The 20,146-nt window shown below is 37.7% G+C and overlaps 1 protein-coding gene across 4 annotated transcripts in view; it reads right to left on the bottom strand.

The window, feature by feature from the left end:
- RTL4 (retrotransposon Gag like 4) overlaps positions 1 to 20,146 on the bottom strand; it is a 326,375-nt gene that overhangs the window by 225,902 nt on the left and 80,327 nt on the right. The gene's annotated exons all lie outside the window — the stretch shown is intronic.

The following is a 20,146-nucleotide window of genomic DNA, read 5'->3' as shown; positions in this document are numbered from 1 at the left end:
TTATACAGAAAATGTTTCAAAATGGATCATGGACTTAAATGTAAAACTAAAACTGTAATTTTTAAGAAAAATAGAAGAAAATCTTAAGGCTCTAGGGATGCGCAGAGGTTTCTTAGCCTTGATAGCAAAAACATGATCCAGAAAAGGAAAATCTGATACACTGGACTTCATCAAAATTTAAAACTTTTTCTCCATGAATGATTCTGTTAAGAAAACGAAAAGACAATTTATAGAGGAGGAGAAAATATTTGCAACCCATATTTCTAACAAAGGGCTGGTATCTGTAATGTATAAAGAACTCTCAAAACTCATCAGCAAAAAACAAACAACCCAAGTATAAAATTGGCAAAAAACACGAAGAGACATTTCAATGAAGAGGATATACAATAAGAGGATGGTAAATAAGCACATGAAAAGATGTTCAGTATCATTAACCATTAAAAAGATGCAAATTAAAACCACAATAACATATTACTACACACCTATCAGAATGGCTAAAGCAAAAAATAGTGACAACTCCAAATGCTAGAGAATATGCAGAGGAACAGGATCCCTCATATATTGTCATTGGGAATTTAAATGCTACAGCCACTCTGGAAAATAGTTTGGCAGTTTTTTATAAAACTAAACGTGAAAATTACCATATGACCCAGTAATTGCACTCTTGGGCAGTTATCTCAGAGAACTAGAATTTCATGTGCACACAAAAATATGTACACAGATATCAATAGAAGCTTTATTCACAGTAGCCAAAAACTGGATCCAATCCAGACGTCTTTGAACAGTAAATGATTAAATGATTAAACAAATCATGGTACATCTATACCGTGGAATACCAATCAGTGGTAAAAAGGAATGAACTATTAATAGAAGCAATGACTTGAATGAATCTCTAGAAAATTATGCTAAGTGAAAAAAAGCTAATCACAAGAGGTTAACATACTGCATGATTTCATTTATATAACTTTTTAAAATGACAAAATTACAGAAATCAAGAACAGATTTGTGATTGCCAGGGGTTAAGGGCAGGGTTGAGGGGTGTGGTAGGGAGGTGACTTTGGTTATAAAAGGTCAACACAGAGGACCTTTGTGGTTATGGAACTGTTTTTATCTTGATTGTGCTGGAGATCACACAAATCTGCTCATGTGACAGAATTGCATAGAAGTGAATGCACACACACACATATAAACATACAACAAGTAAAATTGGGGAAATCTGAATAGAATAGTTGGGTTGTATCAATATTAATTTCCTGGCATGATATGTTCTATAGTTATGCAAGATGTCACCATTGGTGGAAACTAGGTAAAGCATACTTGGGATATCGCTATATTAGTTTTTACAACTGCATGTAGCAAAATTACCTCAAAATAAAACATTTTAAAAATCAATGCACATTTAAAAAGTAAATAGATAATGCAAAATCCATGTCCTAAAAAGAATGCATTTCTCACACAGAAGAAGGTTCTCCTGAAGGCTCTTGTTTCAACCTAATCTGATTTTTCAGAGGCTCTTTTTCTCCTTATTACCTAGTTCTAAACTGTGTTCCCAATGGGTTAGGTGCTTTTCAGTCTCCTCTCCTTTCCGTGTAGTACTTGTATTTCTCCGGTCCTTGACATGTTTCAAGCACACTATAACCACTGATGAAAGGCACTTACTCTCTTAAAGATGCCTTTGGGATGCAGGCAAGTGAAGGAGAATTCCCCATAGGGAATCTGGAACTGAATACAAGTGATTTATACAACGGAGTAGACAGAGTAGAATGGTATAAGGAGGAGGGGGTGAAACTCAAATAATGGTAATGGAAGAGACCCTTCTGCATTATTCCTTTCCTTTCTCTTGCTTTGTATACTCTCTGTATTCCAACATTCTCAATTATCCATACTGTCACTGACACATACAGAAGCCCATCATTAAGTTGGGCAGTTTGTTGCGGGAAAGACACCAGGCTTTCAAAGGGAAGCTGTGTTCAAACCACCAGAGCCAAGCAGAATGACTCCAGACTCATGAATATTGTTCTCACTCCAACTTCTTGTTTGCTCTTCTTGGCTTTTGACTCAGGATCACCCCACCAACTTTGATAGTCAGATTAGTCCCACTCACGTTTGGATGTCCTTGGTAACTGATCCCAATACCTGAGCCTGTCTTTCTCTCAAAATCCTAATTCACCAACTGGATTCCGGTGTCTATCTGTTGGCTTTGGCCATTTTTGACACCTTTATATCTTGACACTGGCAGCTTTTGTTGGCTTAGCTCACTACACAGCCAGTTGAGTGCCCAATTCCTGGAGTTAGACTGCCGAAATTTGAATTATTAACTCCCCACTTACTACCTAGGGGATGGAGAATCTTGAACAACAAACTTACTCCTCTGGGTTTCAGTTTCATCTGTAAAGTGGGCATAATAATGGTTCCTTCCTCGAGGTTGTGGTGAGGATTCAACAAGTTATATAAAGCATGTAGAAGAGTGCCTGGCACATGGTAAGTGAAATAATGCATGGAAAGTCATTACTAATGTGCCTGCCACATAGTAAATGTTTCATAAATTTTAACTATTATGACTTCTATTATTATACTACTCTTCTTATAATTAAGAAAGAAAATTACTTAAAATTTGAGGAAAGATTATCTGAAGCAGAACTTTCTTGTGCAATCTGATTAATAGTCTCTGCTGGGAAGTGTCTCGTATTTCTTACAAAATGTTTGAGCAATTTTTTGGTAGAGTTTGATGAGCTTAAGGGCCCTTCTGGGAAGTTAGGGTCATCCAAATGGTCTTATGAGGAGTGACCTATATAGCAGTCAGTCTTGTGACAAGCCTAATAACTTTGAAACAGATATTCTTTTGTTGATTCTAATCTAACAGCGTTATTTACTACTGTTTCATCCTATAAAATGTCTCCAAGAAAGAAATACAAAAGCAGAGAGGGGAGCTAGAAGGAGGTTAACTGAGCCTCCCACACCCACCGTTCCACCCATTCTTGCTCAAGTAGCTAAAAGGAAAGAGAAGATGTGCACATAGCTGGTCTCTTAGCACTCTTTTAAGAACTTACATGTACCTGTCTACTTCTCAAATCTTATCTCATACCATTTGGCCCTTAGCTCGCTAAACTCCATGAACAGTTCTCTCTTTCCCTGACAGAGATAAAGCTCTTTTCTGCCTCAGGGCCTTTTAATCGGTTGCTCCTTCTGCTGATAATGCTCTACCCGCTTCTGCAACCCCACTTCCCTCATCTAGTTTCAGCACAAAGGGCACTATATAGCCCCTTAGAGGAGAGATTTTACATAATTAAACACTCCATGGTACTCCAAAGTTCTCCACAGTAACACTGCACAACTTTAATCTACTGCTTTACCTTTGCCACAAATCCTTGTACATCCTGAAGTCCTTGTCACATAGACAACATTCAAGAAATGTTGGAAGGATGGATGAAGGGATAGATACGTAGATGGGTGAGTGAATGGATGAGTAAATAGATGAATGATATCATAGATAGTTTACAGAAAAAGTACAAACATTCACAGAACTATTGAGTTATAGACAACAAAAGGACCTGAATGACCTTCTAATGCAATTTTCATCTTCCATAACTTTAAAAACTGAGGAGAGGGGCTGGCCCCGTGGCCGAGCGGTTAAGTTCACGCGCTCCGCCGCAGGCGGCCCAGTGTTTCGTTGGTTCGAATCCTGGGCGCGGACATGACACTGCTCATCAAACCACGCTGAGGCAGCGTCCCACATGCCACAACTAGAAGGACCCACAGCAAAGAATATACAACTGTGTACCGGGGGGCTTTGGGGAGAAAAAGGAAAAAATAAAATCTTTAAAAAAAAAAATAGCTTGGTAAAAAATAAATAAATAAATAAATAAAAAATAAATAAATAAAAATAAAAACTGAGGAGAAAAAGGAAATTGGCCTGGTTAAGATCTCTGATTAGTGGCAAAATCAGGAACAGAATCTAGGTCTCCCAACTCCAAGTCATTCATTCGCTCATACATTCATTCAACAAATATATATTGGGAGCCTATTACATACCAGACATCATTCTAGGCTCTGGGGATACATTAGCAAACAAATCAGACAAAAATTCCTGGACTCATGGAGCTTGTCTACTAGTTGGGAGAGTGAGACAACAAATAAGGTTAGTAAGTAAATTATGTGGTTAGAAAGTAGCATCTCCATATCTATTCCTCGAACATATGTCAAGCTCATTCTCGATTCATTTGCTCTTCTTTAAGAATAAAAAAAAAGAAAGTAGCATATTCAAAGTTCTTTCCTTATGCTCCACTTCTCCACACATGCACATATCTTCTTCAGAGTATGCTCCCCTCCCTGTGGACTGTCTCAACCCCAGATCGCTTTAGTACTCCATTTTCTCCCCCGTCACATTTTTGGCTGAGTGCTAATCCCCCAACATGTGCTCAGCTTCAAACCCTCAGATGAGGCCTTCTGCTCTGAACTTCTCTTCTTCTGCTTCTCTGTACCATGAAAAAGTAGTCAGGGATTAGCTAGGTACGAGGCTGTGGAGAGAAACAGTCATAAAAGTGACATCTACAGAAACTAATTTTGGACTTGTGCTTCCAGGAATATGTGGTAGAAATACTTTTCCATGTTTCTCCCACTAAGTACAGCTAAAATCCTAAAAGTTACGTAAAAAACAAACATAAGAAGATTCTGAAAAGTGGAGAGAAGAAAGCACAACAGCTGGGGACCTGGGACTCAGGGCACGACATGGAGATGAGATCCCTAGGTTTTTCGTTTGGGGGGGGGGGGTTTTGCCTTGTATATCTCAGACTTGTAGGTGAAAAAGCCAATAATCTGGTAATGCCAATGAGTGCAGACAAAAATAAGCCCCAACAAAAGTCTTCTTTCTTTAGCCAGAGGATCAGGAAAGAAGAAGCATAACAAGAAAGAAAACTTTTAAACAACACTTCAATGCAATACTGCAATACTGCTGTACTGCAGCCATATACCACAGAAAAAATGGTGGCCCTGCCCCAACCAGTAAAGGTAGAATAAACAGCTTAGACTTCCACATTCACAAAGTTGTAATGAGGCAGGCCAACCCCCATGCTGGGGTGGCACCAAATAAGGCCAAGCAAGAAGCTGATACTTTCATCACTGTATAACTAAGGATGAGCTTCCCCCTCCACAGTGTCAGTGGAGGACATGTGGGGAACTTGGACTTCCACCATTTCCCAGCATTACCAGAGACTTATCCCTGTCCCCCTTCCAACTAACAACTGCAGAATACACATTCTTTCCAAGCGCTCATGTACATATGGCAAGAGAGATCATATCCTGAGCAATGATAATCCTGATGTAACAAACATCAATGAATTTAAAAGACATTACAAGGATAATAAGGAATACTATGAAAAACTATACACACAGTTTAAACATAATGTGTTATCTGATCACAATGGAATCAAACCAGAAAGCAGTAACAGAAATGTAAAAGGAAAATATCTAAAAATCTTAGTAACTAAGGAACAAACTTCTAAATAATCCTAGCTGAATAAAGAAGTCTCAAGGAAAATTTAGAAAACACATGGAAATAAATGAAAAGGAGAATATAACATACCAAAATTTGTGGGATACAGTTAAACCTGTGCCTAGATGGAAACTTATAACAATAAATGCATACATTAGAAAAGAGGAAAGTCTCAAAACAATAATATAAGCACTCATCTCAAGAACAACAACAACAAAAGAGCAAAATAAATCCAGCCTAAGCACAGGAAATAGTAAAGATAAAAACAGAACTCAATGAAATTGAAAACAAAAACAATAGAGAAAAATCAATCAAACAAAGAGCTAATTCTTTGAAAAAATCAATAAAATTGACCACTCGCTAGAAAGACTGAGTTGTAAGAGAGAGAAGTCACAAGTTACCACAGGAGATTAAAACAGGGTTTATCACTACAGACCATGCAGACATTACAAGGATAATAAGGAATACTATGAAAAACTATACACACATAAATTTAAGAACTAAATGAAATAGACCAATTCCTCAAAAAACAAAATCTACCACAATTCACATATGAAATAAATAATATGAACAGGTTATAACTATTAAAGTAATTGAAGTTGTAATTTTAAAACTGCCAAAAATGAAATCTCCAAGCCCAGATGGTTTCACTGGAGAATTCTACACAAACATTTAAAGAATTGACATCAGTTCTACACAATCTCTACCAGAAATTAGAAGAGGAGGGAATACTTCTCAGTTCATTTTATGAAGCTAGTATTATCCTGACACCAAAACCAGTTAAAGACAATACACAACAAGAGAATTTCAGACCAATATTCCTCAGGAACATAGACACAATAATCCTTCACAAAATAATAGCAATTAGAATTCAGCAATATATGAAATGAATTATAAGCAATGATCCAGTGGAGTTTATTTCAAGGATTCAAGACTGGTTCAATATTCAAAAATCATTCAGTATACTATACCACATTAGCAGGTTAAAGAAGAGAAATCAGATAATCATATCAATTGATGTAGAAAAAGTACTCAACAAAATTCAACACCCCTTCATGACAAAAACTCTCAGAAAACTAGGAATAGAAGGGAACTTCCTCAACTTGATAAAGATAATCTACAAAACATCTACAGCCAACATTACAACTAATGGTTAAAGTTTAAATGTTTTATTCCCAAGACTGGGAAAAAGCCAAGAGTGCACACTCTCATCACTTTTATTCAATACAGTGCTGGAAGTTCTAGCCAGTGCAACAAGGCAAGAAAATAAATAAAAGGCATACAGAAGGTGAGGAAGAACTACAACTGTCCCTATTTATAGATGACATGAGTGCTTATGTAGAAAATCCTAAGGAATCTACAAAATCCATAAAAGATTGCCCAGAACTAATAAGTGAGTTCAGCAAAATTGCAGGATACAAGATAAACATTTAAAAATTGTATTTCTATATACTAGTGATTAAAATGTGGACGCTAAAATCAAAAATACAATTTTTTAAATATTAATTACTGAATTTTAATCTAACAAAACATGTACAATACTTGTATGCTGAAAACTACATAACTGATGAAAGAAGTCAAATAGCTTTTAACTAAATGGAGAGAGATACCGTGTTCATGGATTGGAAGAACAATAGTTCAGCATAGCAAAGATAACAGTTCTTCCTAGATTAATATATGGGTTTAATTCTCATCAAATTCCCAACAAAATGTCAGCAAGATGTTTTATAGATATAGACAAGATTATTCTAAAATTTTATGGAAACATTAAGGAACTAAAATAGCTAAAGCAATTTTGACAAAGGACAGTAAAGTTGTAAGAATCAGAAAAAAGTGGTAAGAATCAGTCTACCAGATTTCAAGAATTATTACATAGCTGTAATAATCAAGACAGCACAGTATTAACAGAGAGATACACATGGATCAATGGAACAGAACAGAGAATCCAGAAATAGATCCATATAAATATGTCCAAATGATTTTTTACAGAGGTGCAAAAGCAGTTCAGTGGAAGAAAGATAGCTTTTCAAAATTGTTGGTGGAGTGCTTTGACATTTATGGCCCAAAACAAATCGAACCTTGACCTAAAACGCACACACATCTTATACCAAAAACATCTCAAAATGGATCACTGACTTAAATGTAAAATCTAAAATGATAAGCTAAGAAAAAAAGATAAAAACTTCAGGATCTAGGAGTAAGTAAAAAGTTCTTAGACTTGACACCACAGGTATGACCCATAAAAGGAAATAGCAATAAGTTTGAACTCATCAAAACTAAAAACTTCTCGTCTGTTAAAGACACTGTTATGAGAATTGAAAAACAAGCTACAAATGGGAAGAAAATATTTGCAACATACATATCTGACAAAGGACTAGCAGCTAAAATATATGAAGAAATCCCCAAACTCAACAATAAAAAATAAACAAACAAGTCAATTAGAACATGGACAAAAGTTGTGAAGAGACATTTCATTGAAGAGGATATACAGATAGCAATAAAGGAATAATTATAAATCCATGTTGATGAATATACAGTGTTTAAAGATGTAATTTGTAACAATAACAGCATAATGGAGGGGAAAACCAAGCTTTGAAGAAATAAAATTTTGGTATACTATTGAAATTTACTTGGTATTAATCTGAAATAGATTGTTACAATTAAAGTGTTAAAGGCAATTCCCAGGTCTGCCACTAAGAAAATAACACAAAAAATACGCAGCAATAGAAACTACAAAGGAATGAAAATTATACACCTGTAGTTCTACAGCTGTAGCTGTAAAATTATACAGCTGTAGTTTCTTAGATCTGACACAAAAAGCACAAGTAATCAAAGAAATATAGATAAATTGTACTTCATAAAAATTTAAAATGTTTGTGCTTCAATGAACACTATAAAGAAAGTGAAAAAACAATCCAAAGTGTGGGTGAAGAAAATTTCTATTTAATACAAAAGAAGACAGTACTGAAGAAACTGAGGGAAAAAAGACATAAAACACATACAAAACAAATTACAAAATATCATACATAAATCTATCTTATCAGTAATCACATTAAATGTAAATGATGCCAAAACAATTTAATTGAGAATGGATAGTCTTTTCAACAAATGTTGAGACAACTGAATAGCCACATGCAAAGAGACATGAAGTTGGAAACCTACTTCACACTATTTACAAAAATTAACTCAAAATGGATCAACAACTTAAATATGAGCTAGAACCATAAAACATGTAGAAGAAAACATAGGTGTAAATCTTCATGACCTTGCATTAACTGTCGTTTCTTAGATATGACATCAAAAGCACAAGTAATCAAAGAAATATAGATAAATTGCACTTCATAAAAATTTAAAACGTTTGTGCTTCAATGAACACTATAAAGAAAATGAAAAAACAATCCAAAGAGTGGGTGAAGACATTTGCAAATCATTTCTCTGATAAGGATCTAGTATCCAGAATATATAAAGTACTCTTGCAACTCAATATTAAAAGGACAACCCAATTTTTAAAATGGGCAAAGGATTTGAATAGACATTTCTCTTAATAAGATATACAAATGGCCAAGACATATATGAAAAGATGCTTAACATCTTTAGTCATTAGGGAAACACAAATCAAATTATAATGAGATTCCACTTCGATACCCACTAGGTACACTATAATCAAAAAGATAGACAATAACAGGTCTTTGTGAGGACGTGGAGAAATTGGAACCCTCGTACACTGCTAGTGGGAATGTAAAATGCTGCAACCACTGTGGAAAATAGTTTGCTGGTTCCTCAAAAAGTTAAACATACAATTATCATAAGACTCAAAAACTCCACTCTTAAGTATATACTAAAAGGAAGTGAATATAAATATTTAAACACATTTACACAAAGACTCATAGCAGGACTAATCACAATAGCCAAAAGATAGAAACAACTCAAATGTCCATCAAATGATAAATAAATAAAATGTGCTATATCCGTACGATGGAATTTATTTTAAAGGTTGGTGCCTGAGCTAAGATCTGTTGCCAATCCTCCTTTTATTAATTTATTTTTCTTCTTCTCCCCAAAGCCACCCCAGTACATAGTTGTATATTCTAGTTGTAGGTCCTTCTGGTTGTTGCTACGTGGGATGCCACATCAACATGGCTTGATGAGCAGTGCTAGGTCCGTGCCCACAATCTGAACCAGTGAAAGCCTGGGCCACCGAAGTGGAGCACGCAGCCTTAACCATTCAGCCATGGGGCCGGCCCCAAGAGGGAATATTTTTGCTGTTAGTGCCATCAAGTCAATTCCAACTCCTAGCAACCCTGTGAACAGCAGAGTGGAATCCTACTCAGTCTTTTTGCACCAACCTCTCATCTTCTGTGCTATATACGACAATGCTCTGCTGCTATCAATAGGGTTTTCACCGACAATTTTTTCAGAAGTGGGTGGCCAGGTCATTCTTCCTAGTCTGTCTTAGCCTGGAAGCTCTGCTGAAAACCTGTCCAACATAGGTGACCCTGCTGGTATTTGAAATACTGGTGGCATGGCTTTCAGCATCCCAGCAACACACAGAAGCTAGAGTGTGACAACAGACAGATGAGTGGTGTGGTTCCTTGACTGGGAAAGGAACCCAGGCCGAGGCACTGAGAGTATTGAATCTTAACAACTAGACCACCAGGCTGGCTAATAGAATATCATTTGGCCATAAAAATAAATGAAGTAGTGATATATGCCACAACATGGATGAACCTTGAAAACATTATGCTAATTGAAAGAAGCCAGACACAAAAAGCTACATATTATATGAAACATCCAGAATAGATTAATCCATTGAGAGAGAACAGACTATGGGTTGCTAGGGGCTGGGGGCAGAGGAGAATGGGGAGTGACTGCTTAAAAGGTATAGCATTTCTTTTGGAAGTGATGAATATATTCTGGAATTAGATACTGGTGATGGTTGCACAACATTGTGAACATACTGAAAGGTACTGAGTTGTACACTTTAAAATGGTAAAATTTATGTATGTGAATTTATGTGAATTAAAAAAGAAAGGAAAAAGAATCCAAGTTACCACATTTAGTGACTTAATGATCTTTGGCAAGTTATTTAAACTCCTTCTGTGTCTAGTTTGTTTCCTCAAGTGTAAAATAGTGATAGTTGTAGTAATTACTTCATAGGATTGTTTTTATGAATAAATGAGAATATAGCTATGATGCCCCTAGCATAGTGCCTGGCTCATAGTGATCATTCAATGTGTTATTACTATTATCATAATAATAATTATTATCATTCGCTAGCAGAATGGGAATAAGTTATACCCATCCAAGTTTAAGGTGTTGCAATCTGCAGTTGGCCTACCTTGATGAGTATTTCCTTTCTTCTTTTTCTTCCTGAAGGGTATGTTTTCAGTTTTCTAACATCCTGTATTTTTTTATCCATGGCTGTGGCTGTCCGCTAGCAACTTGCTTTCTCATTTGTCTTCCCCCATTTGATTGGTAAGATTAGTGCCATTTTGAGTTCTTCTTATCAGTTTATGCTGACTATTTGGGAAGACACACATGGAGCTAAATAATATCCCTAGAGCCAAAATCTTTGGAGCACTCAGCCCCATCTGAAACTTTTCAGTGCAATGAGAGACAGGTCTATGTCACAAAATGTCAAAAACCATTCAAAAATCACTTGATGAGATCACTGAGGATAACATGTCTGAATTGGGGATGAAGGTCACATTTGCAGGTTTTCCCTCCTGTTGGTCTTTCAAAATGCCTATGCCCCTTTTTCTGTGGTGATGGGAGAAGGGAGCTGAAGTGGAAGGAAATCCTGAAATTCTTACACTGGGGAGGAAAAGAAGTTTGCCTTTACAAAATGCAGCCAAAGAATTCCACTTTGATTTGCGCTTAAGATACACCTTAATGCCTAATCCCATGGGGATAGCAGGCATAAAATCAACAAAATTATAAAACTCTTTCAAGAAAAACTGCTCTAGTCTTTTCTCTATGATACTCTAGGATGCCAGGAAAGCCACAGATGCCAAGAACGGTAAGGGGAGAGGAAGAGAGTGGAAGGCAAGAAAAGGGTTCCCAAAACCATATAATGTATCAGTCTTTAAAGTTAATGAAGAATCTAGATATGCTGAATCCAAGCCCTTTGCTCTCTCCATGGCACACATATGTCTTCTAATAGAAATATGTCAGAGATCAAGACTATTTTGATGGGAAGGAAGAATTAGGAAAGGACACATGCAATCTTCCAAAAGAACAGGCCAAGATGGGCCACTTGGAGAAGTACAGGTTACAAAGAGGCAGAAATGGCAAGCAGTAGAGCATGAAGGCCACACTTCACTTATTGCTTTTGCAATTTTTCCATCCACTGGATCATCATCATGTGCCATCCCTATTTTCCAAGACACTCCCTGCCCAATCGAGATACTGGGCATTATGGCACTTTGCTAAGCCTGCTCCAGGTAGTCTTACCAGTGCATTTGTAGAGTAGGGGGAAATGAATTTCCCTATTTTGCTGGAAGGCACGTTGTGATCCCTTAACTTAAGAGTCTAGCTTGAAGGTCAATACACAGACACTGTAGTCATAGCACTGAGTTACACATCATCAATTACCATATCAGGAACTAACTACATGCAGAAAGTTGGCCTCAAAAAGGGAAGAGAAGTCCTCCCGTGAGACAGCTATTTCATTTCCATCGCCTCTGGCAGTGCTTCTAAACCACTCTCAGACTTGTTAGCTCCAGGAAGAGAGAAATAAATTGATATCATATCTAACTATGGATGCTGATGTGAAAAGACAGAGAAATTCAGTTGTAAAGTGTTAATAACATTCACGAATTTCCCACATGAAGGGAAAAATCAGGAGAGGTTCCTGTGACCTATACTCTCAGAGAATTAATCCCCAATGAGACTTTACTGAGTTTTAGCTCTCAAAGAAAGAAATGGAATTAGGCTTTGTTGGGAAGTTTGTTTCCTGAGGAGTTTTTCTAAGGATTAGGATTAGACAATATCCTTTGGGAAGCTGGATCTCTTTGATAGGCCTTTTGCTAAGTGAAAAGATTCAAGTGGCCTTTCCATTGGACCAAGATGAAATTAAAATGGGCAAGATGGTTCCAAACCTGGAAGCAATGCCCCAAATCTGAAAAAAAGATCTGTTTTGATCCAATCATGGTCAACTAAAAAAAAAGTTTAATCAACTAACATTCACAGAGAACCCACTGCATGCCAAGCACTTTTAAGCATTTTATAGGCATATGAAAGAAATTTAGAACAGGTCACTGTTGTCAGGAGCTTACACACTAGCTGTGAAAAAAGAAACCATGAATAGAAGTAAAAAGAATCAGGAAGGGGGAACTGACCAGGAGGCCAGGAGACCTGGGCTCCAGTCCTGGTTCTAACATTTACTTACTATGACCATGGGCAAGTCCATTCTGCTCTATGGACCTCAGTTTTCCCATCTGCAAGCTAAAGAGTATGGACTAGATCCTTAAGGGCCTTTCTAACTCAAACTTTTACTTAAAAATAACAAGTGAGTATATAAAAGAAGGGAGAAGATAATTGAACATCCTATGCTAACGAGGGTTTAGGGTTTTTTTTTTTTGAAGATGAGTCTCTTTTCTGTTCTAAAGGTACAAGGTATATTCCCAAAGCTTTGGGGTCACTGGAAGCTAAGGGCCATAAATGTCCAATGCAAGGGCTAGATAACATTTCCTCTCCAGTGTTCAGTACATGTAGTCAGGAAAGTTGGTTACTCATACTAAGACCTCCTCAGGGAAACTGTAGAGGGAAACTGCAAAGTTTCCAGACTCTCCTTTCTCATCATCTGCTGTCCAAATGCAGGAGAATTGAAAGAAGATTCCTATCAGGGCCATTACTTTGGCAGAGAGCCCAGCATCTGCCCAAGAATGAAGACAGTGTTTGGTGCTCATGAATAAGGCTGGCAAATTGGTATCCTTTGTAATATTGCTGAGGGTACAATGCCAACTTCAAGACAAAAAGGCCATAGGTAGCCTGAAGGTGAGGAGAAGACAACAGAATGGGAAATAGGATGGTCTATTATAGGGATTACAAGCACAGGGTTTGGAGCCAATCAGTCCTAGGCTCAACTCCAGCTCCAGAACTTTGAGCAAAATCCTTAATCTGTTTTTGAGCCTCATTTACTACATGTGTAAAATAAGGCTAATAATAATTATTGACTATATAATGATTATTGTAAAGGTTAAATAAGATCTTATGTATAAAATATAGGACATGTACCTGACAACTAGTAGTTGCTCAATAAATAATGACTGCTATTATTATCATCATTATCATCATCAATTTCTCTCCACAATGGCAGTAAAGACATCCCTAAATTATTCACATAAAAAATGACTTATCAAAGGTTATTGACATTAAATGCTAAAAAATCATCCTCCTTATTTCCTAGGGTTTCAAAGCCAAACTTCTTTGTTCAACACTTAATGTCCTCCACAATTTGGCCTCGTTTGGCCTCTTCACTTCATTAATCTTTACAGCCGTTTACCTGCAATCCCAGACCTACTCATTTACTCTACAAATCCTAACCATTGCTGGGAGTGTATTGGGAGCTTTATCTCCTCCATTGGGTTTGGTCTTAGTTGTTCTGCCCCATGCATAGTATCCAGTGAACCTGGAGTGATCCCTGGACTCATATTCCTGTGGCATGTCTGTTCCTTAATCCATGGTGATTCAATCTAGATGACTGAGCTTCTGCCTCAGTTTCCTGGTGAGAATGAAGTCTATCTTGTCTGTGTACCTATATCTAACCAGTTCCTTTTCAGGAAGATGGTTCTGTATTATGGAACCCTCAGCTATGATTGTGGTTCTTATTTCAACAGACTGATAATTGAGGACCAAGATGCCACCCTGTACTACGCTTTGAGTGTTGTCTATCACCTAGACCCTATTGCTCCTATGCCTCACAAACCCCAGCACATTCTTTTGAGTACTATATTGGACTGACGATGTTTCAGTCAAGGTCACAGAAGGAAACAGAAGGCACACTCAGAGTGGGTAACTGAGGAGAGTTTAATGAAGGGGCTATTTAAATGGGTTAAGAGAAACTAGCGAAGGATGGTGAAGCATCCTAAAGCTAGCAATAGCAGAGGAGCCTATACTATCTCCAGGCCTAAAGGGACAAGTGGAGACAGTAGTTACTGGAACCCAGAGAGAAAGACTCATAGCTGTGACTGTGGGAGATTGGACTCTCCCTTGCAGAACATTGTGGCCTTTGAGGGAGGAATTCAGCAATTGACAGGCAACATCAACCTGGGGGAATATCCTGACCTCTATCTTCTGCTGTTGTCTTCCATTGGCTATAACCCAACTGAGAAATCAAAAGGCAAAATAACCTAGCTGATACATCCATAAGAGTTAGCCTCCTGTGGCACAGAGCAGAATGCAGAAGGGTAAGGGCTTGATATAGAGGAACAAATAGAAAATATTCAGCACAGGCGGATACGTCTGTTGGAGACTATGCTGACAAGTGGATCAGTTCTGCCATTACCAGCTCTGCCCTGCCCAAACTTGAGGTTCCTGCTATCCCAATGTCCAATTCCCCACCCATCAACTGCAAGTTATGCTGGAGACCAGACCTTATACGTCCATCTAAATTCCCTCATAACATCATAATTCTAGCTGATAGATTGTTTCACAAGTGTTACAATTTCTCCAAATTGTATTCTTTCTGTCTGCGTTTCTACTCATTCAACAAATATTTCATGAGTTCTCACCATGTATCAGCCACTATGCTAGGTGATGGGATACAATGGTGCACAAAAACACACACATTATCTCCTTTCATGACATTTAAAGTCTAGTTGAAGAGAATAACACTAATCAAAGAACCACACTAACAAGTATAAGAGCTAATGGCTAGTAAGTGCTTATAACATGCCCTGCACTGTGTGGTACCTTTGTATTATCACAAATTAGTTATAATATAGAGCTATACTCTCCAGAATTACTTTCCCTGTGTGGTTCCAAGTTAGGGTTGGCCACTAGAGAAATTTGCATGAGATTTGAAAGTGGAAGTGAAGTAGCAGCCGTTTTCAACACTGAAGGTCATTGTGGGGCCAGGTACTATTTCAGTTCATGATCGTGGTTGCTAATCCACTGGCTCATCTCATTGACATGGAACAAAAGCTGAACTCACAGCTCCTCCAGCTCCCACAGAATGTCTTCCTTCATCTTCTCTGAGTCCTGGGCCAGGTACATGTGCAGATCTATTGTGAAGGGCACCAGCTTCCCCTGCAGGTCAGTCACTTCATCAAGGCTGGAGGTGGTGAAAGATAGGCACAGGTTCCAGATGTCCTTGTGAAATCCAGTGTGTCCTCTTAGGTTCCAATTTGTGTTTGTGCTCCCCAATTTCCCTTGCTGACTTTAGGCTCAATACCAAATGCTGAAATGAGCCCTATGGAAATTATTTAATTAGCTCTCATAATGTCTAATCCTTATAATAAAACCCCTTATTCTCTATTACCTATAGTGGCTCTGCTTGTCTGATTCAACCTTGAGACTGAGGTAGATACTGTCAGTATCTCTATTTTAAAGACAAAGATACTAAGGTACCGAGAGATTAAGCAACTTGCCCAAAATCAAATAATTAATAAATAAGGGGAGCCAAATTTTGCACCCAAGCGGTTTGGATTAAGAGTGTGTGTGTGTGTGTGTGTGTGTGTGATTAACCACCATACTATCAGCCTCTCAAACCTCAGTTTGAAATTACGCACACAGAAGTAAACAAGTACTATGATAAAAAGAATACAATTCTATGACAGCACAGCATATAAGAAAGGAGTCTGAATAAGATTATATCTCTAGCTCTCTGTTTACTTAGCAATCCTATCTATCTATATGCTTGGAAAAATATATATATATTTAACAAAATAGTTGATGTAGGAGGAAAGGCCTAACCTAACTAAGTTTGGACAAAGGTGAAGAAAAAGCAGGAGCCTTTCCCTTCCCCTGCCACCACTGTTGGGATACAGTGGCTGTCTACTCCACAACAGAGAAACTAGCCTACCAAGAGCATAACTATGCAGAAGTTGTTAGCAGTGCTGAACATTGAAAAGAGATGGTACAAAATGGACTAGATTGAGAATCAAGAATATTGCCTTATAATCCTAGATCTACCACTGATTTGTTGTGTAACTGTGCAAGTGACTTCCTCTCTCTGAACCTCAGTTTCCCCTTTCTAAGATGATATGGGTGGACTCTGTGATCTCTAAGACTCCTTCTAGTTCTAGGATTCTATAACCAGTGGCCTTCGAAATTAGAGTCTGACCAGGTTTTCAGCTCAGTTAAGAAAATACTTTGGTAATGAGCTTGGGACTCCTGGGTGATTATTTGCAGACTCTTAATAGAAAACAAGATAACCAACATTCAGGTAGTTTTGCTGGAGCTCCTGAAGAGAAAGAAGGGATGACTGGGCCAGTTTACTTGATGATAAAACAGTCTTGCACTCACCAGCTATAGGCTATAAGGCATTTCTCTCACCAAGATCTCAAATGAATTCTCGTGTTGCAATAAAAAAGATGAACACATTTTGGCGAGGTGATCGCTTCATCCAAAAAGTCTCCTGGGGAACTTTTATCAAATAGCAGAATGTGAAAGTGAAGCATGATTCAAGAAAACCATATGACCTTCTGCCCAGAGAATGATGAATGCTTTCTGCCTTGGCCAGGAAGGAAAATACGAGCTAGAATTGACTTGCTCTCTTCTTTTGGGAGAAAGTGGGATGGGGTGAGGGCATTAGAAATTCCATTTTTAAGTCTGGATTCAAATCTTTGTATTTTCTTGATATGTAGGAGGTAAAAGAGATAGAATACTTGCCCTGTTCAATTATGTTTGTTGTTCTGCAATTTGAACAGAATACATTTTTCTAATTAAATTTTAAAATGATAGATTTTTAAGTAAGTGAGCAGATCAGGTATCGTGGCTAAGGTTATAATTTAAGCAGCCATCTCATAAATGAAGAAAGAAAAATAACAGCTATAGGTGGGGCATTATATCCTGAAGCATCTGAATCAGACAACTGAAAAACTGGGAGAAAAAAGTCTTCCTTCTATATTTAAAGAGAATGAGGTGATTTAAAGAGATTTCTCTTAGGTCCATGAAAACCAAGGTCCTAAAATTATATGGATGTGATTAGACCACATTGCTTTGACCTACAAGTCCATAATGTACGTTAACTAGTTCTTCAAGTAAGAGAAATGAACTGACCTCATTTAATTAGCATGAAGTAGTTTTTAAGGAAAAAAGAGGTTTAATTAACTGCTTATGAATGGCTCTATTTCAAAAGATGCAAAATTCACAGTTGGAATTTGTGTTTGGAGAAAAAGTCTATCTCATATCACAGGAAGCCTTTTTTTAAATCTCCTCTTTGCTTCTAGTTGCTCCTTTTGTTGTGGAATTGTTCAGTTCATTCATTCCTTCATTCATTCAAATATCTATTAAGAATCTATTTTACGTCAAGCACTGTGTTAGATATTGTCATATCTCTTTGGCTTTTAAGAATTGTATTTAGATGTTAAGCCTGCAAGGCTTGGACTTCAATGTCAATTTTAAGATTTTCCACTTTGCTTTGGAATTTCCTCCCTTTCTGGTTTTCCTCCAACCCACCCCTTTAATCCTAGTTGTAGGCTATCAGGAAAGGAGAAAGAGGGGTGTAGAATGTAAGATAGTGTAAGTGCAAGCCACATTTTGGAAGTGTGGAAGTGTCTTCCAAATGTCAAGACATTTTAATAACCATATATAGCACTCTACCACACCCTCAAACAGAGACAAGATATGCCACTGTTCTTTGGACTCCTTTAGGATTCTGATCAATGCCTGTGGACTGAAGTCTGCCACATTCCACAAAGGATAGACCAAAGTAGAGAGCAAATGCTTCTGCCTTAGCATTAGCATTTGTCTTTAACATCCCTTATTCACTAGTGCTGGCTTGCTGCTACATTGGATTTTCAGCTTCTAAATCATGCTCACCTACTTCTAGCATGGCACCTCCACCTCTCATCAACACTATCTATTCTGTTACCCTGCTTTTTTATTTCATAGAACTTACCACCTCCTACTATATTATATATTTGTCTGTTTACAATCTGTATAAGCCCCCTAAAGACATGGAAATTTGTCTGTTTTGTGCACTCAGTGCCTAGAATAGCGACTGGTACATAACTAAGCACTCAAAAAACGTGTTTAATAAATTAATGAATGAGTGATAACTTGCCTGTTCCTTTTTGCTTTACCTGACTCTTTGGGCCCTAATCTCCATGTCTCAGATGTGCAGCATCAACCTAATATTCCTATTCCTAAAGCATCAATCCTTTGCTTTCCCTACCTGATGTATCAACCAGATTCTGATTGGTGAACTGGACTCACATATAACCCAGGGAAGAAAATAGCTAAATCACCCAAAAACCTACTCATTTATTCATTTCTCCTTAAAACTATTGGTTATCCTACTGTACATGTGAGTACTTAAAATGTTTTTGACCTAAACATATGAAGAAGAAACATAACTACCCACCACAAGCCCCCTCCCAGTCCTCATCCTTCATTCAGGCTCTGTTTAGCCTTACTTGACTCACTCCGCCTCCTAGGCAACATTTGCATTTTAATAGGGAACACTTTAATGTCCTAGGCCTAACTCACAGAAGTGAAGAACTATGGGCCACATTAATTAGGGGGCAACAGAAACTGGGGACCATTTTAACCTCCTGTCAAGTCACTCTATCTGGCCTCCTCTTCCACCAGCACGTTGGGTAGGCCATGCTTAAAAAAGACTTTAGAAAATATTGAATACCGGGAATCTGTTCTTCAAGGAGGGATCAATCTGACCAGCTACTTTTTTCTTTGCCAACTCTTATAGCTTATGTACACTAGACCAAGAACTCCAGAGGACCCTTTTTTCTACCAACAACGTAAGAGACTCTTCACTCTCTTTGCTCCTGTTGTGTGTTGAGGATCTATTTTCTCAGAAGTGTGTAGTCAGAGGAGAGAAATATGATGAGAACTGCATTCCTATTAACTTCAGAAGTATCCTTGTTAGATGTTAATCGTTCCAGGGAAGCGATGTGGGAGCTGGGATTGCAGTGGGGGGAGTTTCACTTTGCATATGCTATCACAGATGAGATTGCTACGATGCCTAACAATAAAGTAGAAGGGTTGAGGGTGGGAGATCAGTTAAACAGGCAGGTTTTTTTTAAAAAATAAACTATGCATTTTGGAACAATTTTAGATCCACAGAGAAGTTGCAGAGATGGTACAGAGAATTTTCATATATCCTTCACTCAGTTTCCCCTACTGTTAACATCTTATATAACCATGGTACACTTGCCAAAAGCAAGAAGTTAACATTTGTGTATTCCTATTAACTAAACTACTGGATTTTCCCAGTTTCTCCACTAATGTCCTTTTACTGTTTCAAGCTCTAATCTAGGATCCCATATTGCATTTAACAAATAGTTTTTTGGTAAAACATGAGAAGATCTAACCAGGAGGCCAAGTGTAAGCCAAGCTCATTAGGGGAAAACTGCTCACTTGGGGCTCTTTTTTTCTGACTGTGTATTCTGGTTAGTCTGCACTGCATGATGCAGCCAAGGGGAGCTTGGCTAAACAGCAAAATCAAAAAGGACACTGCAAGGGGAAGGA

Source organism: Equus caballus, chromosome X (assembly GCF_041296265.1).
Source record: "Equus caballus isolate H_3958 breed thoroughbred chromosome X, TB-T2T, whole genome shotgun sequence".
Taxonomy (NCBI): Eukaryota; Metazoa; Chordata; class Mammalia; order Perissodactyla; family Equidae; genus Equus; species Equus caballus.
This window is presented reverse-complemented; position numbering and strand designations above follow the sequence as displayed.